This window comes from Marmota marmota, unplaced genomic scaffold (genome assembly GCF_001458135.2).
Source record: "Marmota marmota marmota unplaced genomic scaffold, marMar, whole genome shotgun sequence".
Classification (NCBI taxonomy): Eukaryota; Metazoa; Chordata; class Mammalia; order Rodentia; family Sciuridae; genus Marmota; species Marmota marmota.
The window spans coordinates 7,655,689-7,669,335 of NW_026000136.1; positions in this window are offsets into that span (position 1 = coordinate 7,655,689).

Consider the following 13,647-nt stretch of genomic DNA (forward strand, 5'->3'; position numbering starts at 1 on the left):
TATATATATATATATATATATTTGTGTGTGTGTGTGTGTGTGTGTGTGTGTATGCCCAGGGAGAGAAAGAGAAGAGCCCCAAGAATCAAAAACGAAGTGACAGAAAAACTAAATCATAGAGAAAAGCAGAAAAACAAATCAAAGAAAAGTACAGAGCAGCCCAAAACTAGAGCTCACTTCCCCAAGGGGAGGACAATAAAATGTCAGAAGACCAAGGCCAGCCTCAAGATTACAGGTAGAGGGGAGGGGGTTGTGGCTCAGTGGTAGAGCGCTTTCCTCGCATATGTGAGGTACTGGGTTCGATCCTTAGCACCACATAAAAACAAATAAACAAAATGAAGGTTTTTTTTTTTTTAAAAAAAGATTACAGGTAGAACTGACCAAGAGAAAAAAGAATATGAACTGACATTTATAGCTTCAGGATAAACACTTGTTATTGCAAGTTTTAAAGGGATTTGGGATGAAATTTACTAATTCTACAGGGCAGGCTCACTTTGGAGAAATACATTGTACTTCTCACCATTTCTTGGAGTAAAATAATTAGAAGTTGCCTTAAAAGAGGGCTTAATTCTTGGGACATTGCTGTATTGAGGATTAGAAAACACAGAGGAAATTACAATTCAGGGTCCCTGGAAACATTTTGAAACAATGATTAAATGGGAGAGAGTCATGGAGGACAGTCCGTGGAGAGTAGCAGGGTTCAGTTGTAAATACAATGAGATATATAAGGAGTGGGACCTTGGACTGTGGAGAGTATGAGTTTTAGTAGTACAGCTCTGTGGTGAGGAGTGAGACCAACTGCATGTAGTTTACTGAGTGGGAAATCACATAGTTGTTCCACTTTAAGATAGAATTCAGAAATTTGCTTTTCCCCCCCATCACACAATTCACTAGTGATTTGCCTTAGCTTTGACATTTGCCAAGCCTCCAGGTACAAAATAGGGCTATCTGAGGTAAATGTGTATCTGCTTCACCCACATGCTGTGAAAGTAGTTAGAAGATTCACATTATTAAAAATTTATGTCTTATTCTAATTTGTTATATATGGCAACAGAATGCATTACTTTTTGTAGTACACATATAGAACACCATTTTTCATCTCTCTGGTGGTACACAAGTATAGTCACACCATTTATGTTTTCATATATGTACTTAGGGTATAGCAGCCTTTCCTTCCCACCCATTTTCCCTATCTTTGGGAGGATTATGTGAACTCAGATGAACATTTTACAATGACTCTGAAGTGAATGCAGCCCTGCATTATTGTCAAGAGCCATCAGTGGGCTGTGTGTGGACTACATTGGCATCACAGCCTAGTGAATAGCAGAATCTGGTGTCTGGGAACTTCCAGTGGAAATTTCCTCTGGCTAAGACCACACATACACACGTGACCCTCTTCAAGGGTCCAGAGATGGGGTGACCTGCTGCAGCCACACAGCCTCTCAGAGATGGATATGACCTGCCAAGATGCCAATCAACCTGCTGACTGCGAGACACCACGAAACAAGACTCCACCCCTGAAATCTTACCCCTGCTTTCATTTATCCCTTTCAATAAACCACGTGGTCATTTACTATAGTCCAGCTCCAGCTCCTCTGTAGCCTGGGCCTATCAGGTTCTTACTCTGTTTCTTTTCTTTTTCATTAACTATTTCTGACTAATCTTCTCCAGTGTCTTACACTCTCTGCAGGCAGGAAGAAGACCCCTTAGTGAGGCGCTGGCTGCGGCCTCATACAGTATGACATAAAATTACCCATCTTAACCTAGTTCAAAATATGGCATGGGACTCAGCCTAGAAAGAGTAGTGATCTGTTTGGTAGATACAGTGAGAAATTACTAAGTCCCTGTCTGAAACTCAGTAGTCCTCATTCCTGGTGGATTCTGAATTAGAAAACCTGTAAAGATGTAGCTCCAAGCTTATTCAAGAACCTCAGATGAGATAACATTTTTGGACTTAATTTTCTTTTTAATTCCATTTTTATTACTTTCATTTAATTTGATTTACTTATTTTATTCTTTAATTGCATTTTCGTTTCTCACTGTTTCCTCCCTGCTTTGTAATTCTTTTTCCATTTTAAAAGCTTGCTGCTCCTTTTTACCCTTTCTTCACCCTCTTTTAGTCATTATTTTATTATTAAACTATTAAATTTTAACATTTATTTAGTCTATGTTAACTTTGCCCCTTGTTTCTATTGTTAATAGCGATATAGTTGTTGATTTTAATTGGTTTTCACAATATATCTATGCCAGGTTTGTCTTTGTGTCATTGTTACCATGATTTGTTTTCTCTCTCTCAGAAATGGTAGAAATTGAGCCCTTGAAAAATGATTGCTCACTAAGAAGTCCCTTGTACAAATGTGAAAGGGACATGATTTCCAAAAAGCACAATTCTCAAGACTAAAAGTCAAGAAACAATAGAAAAGACAACATGTGTTTTCCTGTGGTTCATAACTTTTTAGAAACTGAATCTATCAAAGTGGATGAAATGTAGGGAAAAGAGCTCAAAATATTAATTTTGTTAGAGAGAGAAGAAAGAGAGAGAGAGAGAGAGAGAGAGAGAGAGAGAGAGAGAGAGAGATATTTTTTAGTATTTATTTTTCAGTTTTTTTTGGTGGACACATCTTTATTTTATTTTATTTTTATGTGGTGCTGAGGATCAAACCCAGCACCCCACACATGCCAGGCGAGCAAGTTACCACTTGAGCCACATCCCCAGCCCTCAAAATATTAATTTTGAAAATGATCAGTGAATTCAAAGTGGACACAAAGAAATTGATAACTTAAGGAATACCATTCAAGATATGAAAGAACAATACTGAAAAAAGAAAATTCTGAAAAAGAATAAAACAGAAATGTGGGAAATGATAAGTTTAAAAAGAAAAACAAATTATCAATAGAAAGCTTTATCCACAGACTGGATCAATTGGAAGAAAAATCATCAGAATTTGAAGACAAAGTTGAGGAGTTATCACCATTAATAAAAATAATAATCTGATCTCAACATACAAGACCCATGGCATCTAATTACTAGATGATACCTACAATTAACCAGTTAAACATGGCAACTTAAGTAGAGACTAAAGGCACATAAAACCTATTCATTGAATAAATAGAAAAAAATTACAAGAATTCTAGAAACTGGTACTAAGAATCTTGAAAAAATCTAAGATGGAAACTCAGAGGTATACACAGTGCTGAATCAATTGTCCAAGTGTGAATTAAATTAGGAGTTATGCAGAGGCAAATTGGAATACAGAAAAGTTGGAAGGCAATTCAGTTAGCTAGTATCCAGGGGAAAAATATTTCTAAAGTACAAAGAGAATTAATGAAGGCAACAGATGGCATTGGTGTCTGTCATGCTATAGCTCACTATGGGAGGGGACAACACTCCTCTGTCAAGAGGAAGAACATAGCTGGTCTGATGGAGGCCCATCTATAATCCCAGTGGCTCAGGAGGATGAAGCAAGAGGATTGTGAGTTCAAAGCCAGACTCAGAAATTTAGTGAGGTTCTAAACAATTTAGTGAGACCTGTCTCAGAGTGAAATATAAAAAGCTAGGAATGTGGTTAGATGGCTAAATGACCCCGGGTTCAATCCCCAGTACCAAAAAAATAAAAAAATTAAAAACATGTGAAAAGATTTTCCCAAACAGTTTAAGAAAAATAAGCACTGGTCAACATGTCCAAAATCAGAGCAGATAATAAAGTCAGAAAAACTGGACTGTGCTTGCCAGTAAGAAAGCTCTAGAATATGAAGCTGTAGTGATCCCCAACAGGGAATTTGAATCTCCATAGAAAAATTGGGACTGGGGCAACACTGACTGCTTGAATATACTCACTGATTTGCATTTCTGAGCCAGTGGAATTACTCCATATTTATGTTTTTTCCCTCAGAAATTACTTTGTCCCCCTGTTTTCCTTCTCTCCAGATTTTTTTTCACTTTTTAAAAATTAACTTACTTATTTCAACTAGGTATATATGACAGTAGAATGCATTTTGATTCATTATACACAACTGCAGCACAACTTTTCATTTCTCTGGTTGTACAAAATGTAGCATCACACCATATGTGTGGTCATATATGTACCTAGAATAATGATGTCCATCTCATTCTACCATATTTCCTAGCCACATGCACCCTCCCCATCCTCCCTCTCCTTTGCCCAAAGTTCTTCCATTTTTCCTATGCCTCCCCCTTCTCCTTTATGGATAAGCATCCACTTATAAGAGAGAACACTTGGCCTTTGTGTTTTTTTTGGGGGGGGATTGGCTTACTTCATTTAGCATGATATTCTCCAACTCCATCCATGTAACTGCAAATGCCATAATTTTATTCTATTTTAATGCTGAATAATAATCTGTTGTGTATATATACCACAGTTCCTTTATCCATTCATCTATGAAAGGACATCTAGGTTGCTTCTACAGTTTAGCTATTTTTTATTAAACTTCTATAAACATTGATGTGGCTGCATTACAATAGTATAATGATTTTAAGTCCTTTGGGTATAGACCAAAGGGTGGGATAGCTGGGTCAAAGGGTGGTCCATCCCAAATTTTCTAAGGAATTTCCATATTGCTTTCCAGAATGGTTCACCAATTTGTAGTCCCACCAGCAATGTGTGAGTGTGCCTTTTCTTCCACAATCTTACCAATATTTATTGTTGTCTTGCCCTGACTGCCTTAACAAGACTCCTAAAACCCAAGAAATAAAGTCAAGAATTAATAAAATCAGATGGACTCAAACTAAAAAGCTTTCAGGAAAAGAAACAATCAATGAGGGGAAGCGAGAACCTACATTTTGGGAGCAATTTTTGGCACACATAAGTCAGATACAACACCAATCTCTAGTATATATAAAGAACTTAAAAAACTTTACCCCCCCCCCAAAAAAAAAACCTCAATCAATAAATGGGCAAAAAAGCTGAATAGACACTTCTCAGAAGAAGATATACATATAATTGATTAACAAATATTTGAAAAAAATGCTCAACACCTCTAGTCATTAGAGAAATGCAAATCAAAACTACTCTAAGATTTTATCTCATTCCAGTCAGAATGGCAGTTATCCTTCTCTCCAATTTTTATGCTGTACTTGGTATACTTGCTTTATGAATATCCAGGATCAAACAGGCACATAAGCTATACTTTTCAATGGAGCTGAAGATGTCCAAACCTGAGCATGGAAGAGAATGGGACTCTGATGGGCCTCCAAAGTATGTAGAAGAATATCAGAGTTTCCATTTGAAATGTACAGATGGAGTTGTGGTATAGAGAATGTGACTGCCAGGAAGTAAAGTTATGGGTCTCAGGAGGATCAGACAGAATATCCAACACCCCTTTCCAAATAAGCATAGTACACAGACAGGATCTCTCAGAATGAGAAGTGCAATTCAAGCCAAGTCAGTCTACATATGAAGCAGCCATTTTCCCTGACAGACTTACTCTCACACCTAAAAATATTCACAATTCCATTCTGAAAAAGAAATGCAGTTGATACTTTTTCCTTCTAGCAGAGGTGGTCAGGCAAGTAGAAGCCTAAATTCTTCATACAGACTCACCTAACAAGTTGGACAACTTTGGGTCAGAGCTGGAATCAAATGAGAATCGATGACTTCTCCATAGTTGACAAATTCTAAAATTTGAAACGCTGGATAATAAAGATTTTATTTAAAAAATTTCACCAACAATTAACATGTACTATGCAATGACAATGCGTTTATGGTTTAATATTACCAATCATATTCCCATTCTGCTCTGTCTTTATTCATTTTAACATGTGTCTCCCTTTCCTCCCCGCTCTTCATTTTTTTCTATTATTTTTGTTTGTTTGTTTTCTTGTCTCTTTTAATTTTTCTTGCTCCATTTTTAAATTTAAGTGAGTATGCGAATATTTTTGTGTGACCCCTTCTGATTGTTCTATATTATTTTTCACACACATTCTTCCTGGATAAATAAAATCCTAGAGACCTTAGTAATCTTATGAGAAGTATATGTTTATATATGATTTACTTTGAGTTCATCATTCTGGCTTATGAAACTGTGTAGTCAGGTCCAAGATGTCTATAGTTAGGCTCCCACACAGAGACTTCTGGCTAGTTATGTTTTAGTATGTAGTCAAGGTGATAAACACTGTGATTGAGCATACACACTAAGGGTCATAAACATCTGCTTGGGAGCATGCACTCACTTAGGTAACCTATTGATAGGGGGCCTTCTTTATTTGGTCTGTGCATAAAGAAAACCTGTGAAATACCTTGGGGGAGGATGTTATTACCTCCAAAAAAATCGTGTTTACCATACCAACAGTGTCTTGCTTGTCCTTCTTTTCAAATCCTGGGAACCTAGAACTTCCTTCCTAGGCCTATAACTCAGCTAGACAATTAGCATAATCATCAAAATATCATGAAGGTGAGAAATGCCTCAACCTTGGCATGTGGCCAAGTATCATACTTTTTTTTTTAAAACCATGATTATATTTGTATGAGCTTCTGTTGAGAACTGGGAAATGGTGGATGGTGGATGATGGATGGACTGCCAGTGATATTTACAAGCATTCAGTTTCCATCTCCAAGATAGTGCCACTCACAAAGAGGCAAGAAAAGTGAGTTGGACATGTCTCACTGCTCTGAGAGTGAATATGGACCAGGCCATACTGAATACCAGCCAGCTTCACCCTCCTATAGGAACAGGTAGTTTTGTAGCAGCATGCCTGTGCCTTGGAGCAAGATATTTGAGCAAAGCAGATCTCAATCTCCAAGGCAGAGGGAATGGACTTTAAAGAGAAACTCCCACTGCCAGATCTTCCCATGGCACAACAGAAAAGCATGAGAATATATATATGAGTTTCTGATGGGTAGGCAGTTTGGCAGCAAAGTGTCACTGAGTATACCACATATAAGCCATCCATTCAGGAGGAATACGGTAAACAATTTTTCCAGCAGCCTGTGGAATGCTGGAAGCATGAGCTTTGTACTTATGGGTTGGGATCTATTACCAACTATCCTTCACTCTGAGACAATGATTGCAGAACAGTCATAACAATTGAGAAGTTAATTCAGTCCTTTATGAATTGAATGCATGCTGCTGCACCAGTGCAATGTGCAACTGAGGAAACACTGGACAGAGCCATTGTCCTTCAAGGAAGGAGTATCTTTGGTGGTCCAAGGGATTGGTATACTGATGGATACAACATAGAACCTAGCCTGTTGGATGAATTTCTATACAGCTCTCTGCTGACACCTTGTGGTATAATGCTGGGATGGGATGGAGAAGTTTGAGTTCTGTTCAATGAGGATGGAGGCACTGCATGAACCATACTGCTGATTATTAGTAAAGACAGCTGGGCTGTGTATTCGGGGGTTAACTTTGTGGATTATTACATTAAAATGAGATAATTGGATGGTCAGACTTCAGCCTTTGTAATGTCAAGCCATGTGGTAAGACCTTTGGGTTATAGGCCATGAAAAAGAGATAATTGTAATACATGTTATTTGCCATGCTCCCAGACTGACTTAGGAACTGATGAGGCAGATGTTTTGACTAGGGTGTCGTTGTTAGAGTGTGTGCCTACCCACAGCCAGACAGATTGGTTGTGTCACTGCCTATAGCATGCAGATTTCAAGAACATATGGAATATAGTCAAACAGTGTGGTCTGCCTTTATGTGAAATGCCCTCTTAGAAGCCTGCAAGGCATGTATGGTTTGCACTAGGAGTATTCACAGCCTTGAATCCTTGGAGCCACAGAGGACCAGGTAATGCATAGATGCACCTTCATGTCATGATTGCAGGTTCACTGTGCTGAACCTTTACACTTCTCACTTGCCTTTGTTTTTTCCCTGACTACATTTTTCAGTGAGAGTTGTAATAACTAGGTCACAGATGGTGTTCAAATTGTTTTGATATTATAATTACTTTAAAGGGTTATTATTAACTATGGTCAAAGGGGTTTGACATGTGAGTTCTCATATTATTTTGGGGTTATAAGTGATCAGAACTTTGTCTAATCCATTAAATCTTCCTGTTACTCCCAGTCCTGTGACCTGTGGACATTTCCTTCATGCAGATACTGATATCCTTCTTATGTATTGTTTTTCTTTATTGTCCTTCTTCCTCTCCACTGAGAGCTAAGTATTTAATATTTCCCCCTAAATTGAGGTGTCTTCAAAAATTCTTAGGGTAATTGGTACTGCTTCCTGATGAGAAAGAATGATGTTAGAAACTCCAGACTTTGCTCTCTATGGATAGTGCAAGAATAATTAGGAATATTTAGTGTTATGATGATATGATAAAAATCAGGAATGTCAGTAGCTGAATAACCTATAAATGATAGTTGGGTACTAATCAGTTTGGGCTCATTAGAGAAAGCATAATAAATATAGAGATGGGATCATAGTTATAAAGTGACATATAAAAAAGCAAAGTATAATTTACCCCAAAATTATTATTACAACAAAGATTAGTAACATTTTCCCAAGATGTTTTGGAGAACCAAGATTTCAGTGCTGTTATATCAGTCTCCAATTGACCTAGGAGTAAGTTGTGATTTTAGCAGAGTCTTTGGTAAATATTATCAGGGAATCATATACAAAAACTTTTGCTTCATAACCTCTGGATTCACTTAGTTCTTTTTTCTTTTTCTTTAATCATCGACACAAGTGACTCCATCTTTATTTTTGATGTATTTCTTGTTTGTAGTCCACCCTTGTCTTGTGAAAAACTTTATATTTTCTTCCTGAAGACATCATTAGTCCATTATGTTGAAGTTAGGTTCTTTGGCACTCACTATTGAGATGCATCTATTGCAATTAGTTACATGTGATCTCATATTGAATAGGGAATTGGGTAATGACTTGGAGACATGGTAAAATTATTTTAGAAATATTTGAGCAACAAGAATATTTAGAAAAAATGGCTCTTGGGCTGAGCTTAACAGGAGTCCATTTACTAATTTTTAAAAATGTTGCCTTCGGGGCTGGGGATGTGCCTCAAGCGGTAGCGCACTCGCCTGGCATGCGTGCGGCCTGGGTTCTATCCTCAGCACCACATAAAAACAAAGATGTCTTTTCTGCTGAAAACTGAAGAATAAATATTAAAATTCTCTTCTCTCTCTCTCTCTCTCTCTTTAAAAAAATAAAAATGTTGTCTGAGCTCTATTTGACTTATCCTGTGTTTGAGTTTTGAATTGTGTTGTTTAGAAGAGGGAAACTTGCCTCTTCCTTTCTTTATACAATATCAGTGCCAATTAAACATATGTATCCCCTGCCTCAACAAATATCTTCTACCTGCAAAAAGGTAGAAGATACAAACAAATCTATGACAAGAAGTGCATATTCCCATTTTCAAATTTTGATAGTATATGAATGGTTTGGTCTGATCAAAATGACGTGGTGTAATTCCAGTATAACTATCAGGATTTAAGAGCACAGTCAGATTCCTGGAAAGAATTGGTTAAGTTTTCCTTTAGTGAGCAAGAAAACAGGTATGGCAGAATTGTATCTCTCCATATCAACAAACTAGTCCTGGAAAGGATAAGGGTCAACATGATTTTGACCTCTCCAGTTGTCAGTTGAAATGGAATGCAAATGACTCCATTTTGCCATGCCATAGTGTGGATAGTAAAGGTGTCAAACTCAAGTTTGAGATGTTGAAAAAGACAAAATGGAAACACAACCTCTTTAAGAACCCGAGAATCTTGTAAAACCTTAAAAAAAAAAAACAGGCATAATTAACATCAATGAACCTGGCAGTGAATATGGGCGTCATTTACCCAACAAGAGTGACACATTGGAAAAAGTCAAAGCTGAGAAGCTTCTCCATCTCACACTAGTGAGTATAAAGAGGATGAAGTGTATGAAATAACAAATATTTTTGCCCTCATCCTGAGTAGATGGGAGCCATAGTTTTCTTTCTCCACAGAGGGAAATCTAAGTCATGGCACCAAAATATTTAGGAAAGATTCTGTTTAGCCAAAGTAACTGAATAGTGATGATAACACTTATCTTTTTTCAGGAAGTTTTCAAGCAGAATTTACAAAATACAATTAAAGTTTATTAGGGAACTTAAAGTGACAGTGCACTCATGATAAGCACTGAGTGGTTCATCTCTGAAGAGAGCAGTGAGGTCCTTATAGAATATGTTTTCATGATTTCTGGGATTCTTTATTTTTTTCTTATTTCTTTTGCCTGCTGTTATTGCCCTTTAGGTTTCATTTTATATGGCTTCAGGCAATTTTGTTTCTGAAGGTCATAATGACTGGTCAAAGAATATGAATTTTCTCATGGTTTTAAAATAAATATTCCTTTGAGGGTTCATGATTGCAGTCTAGGTTGATTTGACATTCAAGATTCTGTTTTATTTATTTATTTTTTAATGAATTATATGTGACCAAATAGTTGTCGATTCTTTTATGTTTCCTTATTTCCCCATCCTGTGATATATCTACCTTGTCTCTTATGTACATATTTTATGTAAGGGTTATGGGTTTGGAATTGAGGTCTCTTATAGCTTCATGACTGTGGCATGCTTGATAGCTTCTGGGAAACCTTATGTGCAAAGACAGAGGATGCCTGGCTGGCTGCAGCAATGTCCTTCATGAGGAGGCTTGACCTTGATCTCAGGCACACAGCTCCTGGGAATAAAAGAACTCTCTTGTTAGACAACCACATTTTGTTTGCAAAAAGTGGCTCACACAGGTTTAGACTTCCTTTTTGGCTATGAGGAGTGAATTCAGTGGTGATTAACCACTGATTCATACCGACTGGCATATTTATTTATTTATTTAATTTAGACACAAGGTATCACTAGCTAGGATCTTGTAAACTGTTGAAGTTGGCCTAAAAATTGCAATCATTCTGCCTCAGCCTCCCACATCACTGGGATTAGGATAATGTGCCACCATGCTTAGCAGGTTGAGATTCTAAGATCAAAAAAAAAACTGGTAATTTGTAGAGCTGAAATTTGAATCCAGGTCTTCATTTTATCTACCAATTAATTAATTCATATATTAAATATTCATTTGTTTACAAACACTTATTTTGAATCATCCTGAATTTGGAGTTGTAGAAAAAAATGGTAAATAAGACTTACACAGTTTTTGTCCTCATAAACTTATAGTCTAGACAGACATACAGTAAAAATGGCTAGGAGGCAACTAAGTACAAAGAAAGGAGGTCTTTCTGAAGACAGTCACAGAGTAGATGCACTAATCTGAGGTAAGGAGAGGCTGATTGTTCCCAGCCAAGAACTGCAGCACAAAGAGAAGCATAAAGATATGTTCATGGGTCTTGAGTATTGAGAGATTTGGGGAAGCTTCACATGGCTATGTCCTCAAGCAAGGGAGTACACAAAATATGTGAGGCAGATCCAGGCAAGAACTGATGCTCAATGTGATATGATAGCTGCAGGGATTTATGAATTGAGCAAAGTGGTCTGAATTTGTGCTGGGAGTCCTAAATCCACTGAAGGAATATGAACACACCAATCTTCAGAAAGACATAGGAACTTAAGAAAGCTCCTGCATAATCATAACAAAAAGTGTATGTCATTGGCATGGGAAGATGATTTAAAAAATGGATGGTTTGAAAGTTCCTGAGGGAGAGGAACCCCTAGCATGGCCTTTGGTTGATGGCTTTGGATTTGCAGTCAGACAGATCTGGGTTTGAATTACTGATCCTGCTATTTTACAGCCCTGTGATCTTGGGTGAGTCAGTTAATCTCTTTGAGTCTCTGCTTCCTGGTCTATAAAATGGGCACAAAATACTGTTCCTACTGGGTAAGAATCAAATGGAAATATATTGAGTGCTTAGTGTGTTATTGATACTCAATGATAAATTCCAGTATGTGTGAAATAGGACTATTTCTGGTTATAAAAGAGTTACTAATCCTTTCTCAGTTCCTTGTCTACCCATATGCTTCTATCAGATTTATTCATAATATTCTCTTGCAATTCTTCATTGATCTGAATCCTTATGTTAAACTGTAAATTCCTTGAGGACCTCTGTCCTCAACACCTACCAAGATACCATACACTCTGCAAGGACTCAGTGGAAATTTCTTTCATCAGTTCAGTAAATCTGGAAGCCAGCCACTAGAAAATTAAATAAAAAACTATACTTTTGAAGACTGGTCATACTAAAATGGGTATAGAATGAATCTATATATAAAAATAAAGTTATTTCTAGGTTACAGCTACAGTTGTCATCTGTGTGCTTAGATGCAGATGGAACACTAAGAAGAAAGAAGAAAAATGAATACAGTATTTTTAAAGGTGGAGATATATATATATATATATATATATTCCAAAATATGCAGTAATAAATATATATTACTGTATACTGGCCTCAGTATACTGAGTGTGTGGGTTCCCACCCAAAGAGATACTGTCATGTTTCTCTGTGTTCATTTCCCAATATTGATCTCCAGATTTGAAGGAAAAGGACCTGTTTGTATCAGGTTGAAGGATAATTTGGCCATAAGCTAACATTTTTGATATTCTCCATGTAAAAATTAAAATCATAAGAAAGATGTATAAAACTTAATATTGATGCAATCATTCTTCATATTCCTTGTTAATACTTATTTCAAACAGTTTAGAATAGCCCTTACAATTCACTAAATCAATGAATTTTATAACACATTTGATAAGAACACACATCTATCTATACCCATTATACATGAAGGGCCTATATGTCTTAAGCCAGCAAATCTACAGGTTTTGACTATAGCAAAACTCTGTAATGGCAAAATAAATAAAGTTCCACTGGAAAACAAATGAAGTTTGGGCCCTGTCCAGGGTGGAAAGAATGTACATTTTACTTGTTTATCTACCCCTGAGTTTGGGATGCTCACTGCTAGATTACTCAGTCTTTTTCTGTAGTTAGGTGACCTCATTGACATTCTGACTATGAGATTGATGTAGCACTGTGCTGGAGTGCTGCTATGATAAAGATTTGGGTTTCTTGGAAACTGGAGCTATACTTATTTTACCCATTTTTTTTGAATATACAGATGATGACAAGAAATGTAGATGTCATCTTGCAACCATAAGACAATAAGCTTCCAAATAAAAGTTGTTGCCCCGTAGAAAACAGAGTCCAAGTCAATGATAAAAGGATAAATATTTACTCAGAAAATACAATGATGACCACACTATAAAATCCATATGTACTTTTTCTTGAATGATTCCCTTCTTCCATTAAAAATGGCATAAATATATTTATTATTCTATACCATTTAAAATTCATGCAGTCATATATTCAGCAGAATTTTTACATGCAGAAAAATTGATCCAAGGTGAATTCACTTTTTAAAAAATATTTCTAATGTTTTTAATATTTTTATTTATTTATTTTTAGTTGCAGTTGGACACAATACCTTTATTTCAATTATTTATTTATTTATTTATAATTTTTTTATTATTAGTTGTTCAAAACATTACAAAGCTCTTGACATATCATATTTCATACATTTGATTCACGTGGATTATGAACTCCCATTTTTACCCCGTATACAATTTGCAGATTCACATCGGTTACACATCCACATTTTTACATAATGCCCTATTAGTAACTGTTGTATTCTGCTACCTTTCCTATCCTCTATATCCCCCCTCCCCTCCCCTCCCATCTTCTCTCTCTACCCCATCT